The sequence below is a fragment of the Selaginella moellendorffii genome, unplaced genomic scaffold (assembly GCF_000143415.4).
Source record: "Selaginella moellendorffii unplaced genomic scaffold, v1.0 SELMOscaffold_74, whole genome shotgun sequence".
Lineage (NCBI taxonomy): Eukaryota > Viridiplantae > Streptophyta > Lycopodiopsida > Selaginellales > Selaginellaceae > Selaginella > Selaginella moellendorffii.
Genome location: NW_003314335.1, coordinates 736,056 through 736,285, shown reverse-complemented (window position 1 = coordinate 736,285; position 230 = coordinate 736,056).

Below are 230 nucleotides of genomic sequence, written 5' to 3'. Positions count from 1 at the left end.
CGAAAACTCGCTCACCTTGAAAGTATAACATTGTCTTTAGATACACGTTGTGAGATCTTATGTACCTGGATGAAAAGGCGTGGAGCATCAGCCGGCCACGGCCACTTGAGATCCTTCTCGTGCCAGGAGCTTGAGACAGCTCCAGCAGGAACTCGGGGTCCAGATCAAACTTGTCGCCTTTGGGAAGTGGGCGATCGCACGACGCCTCGCTGAACATGACGCCATGATCG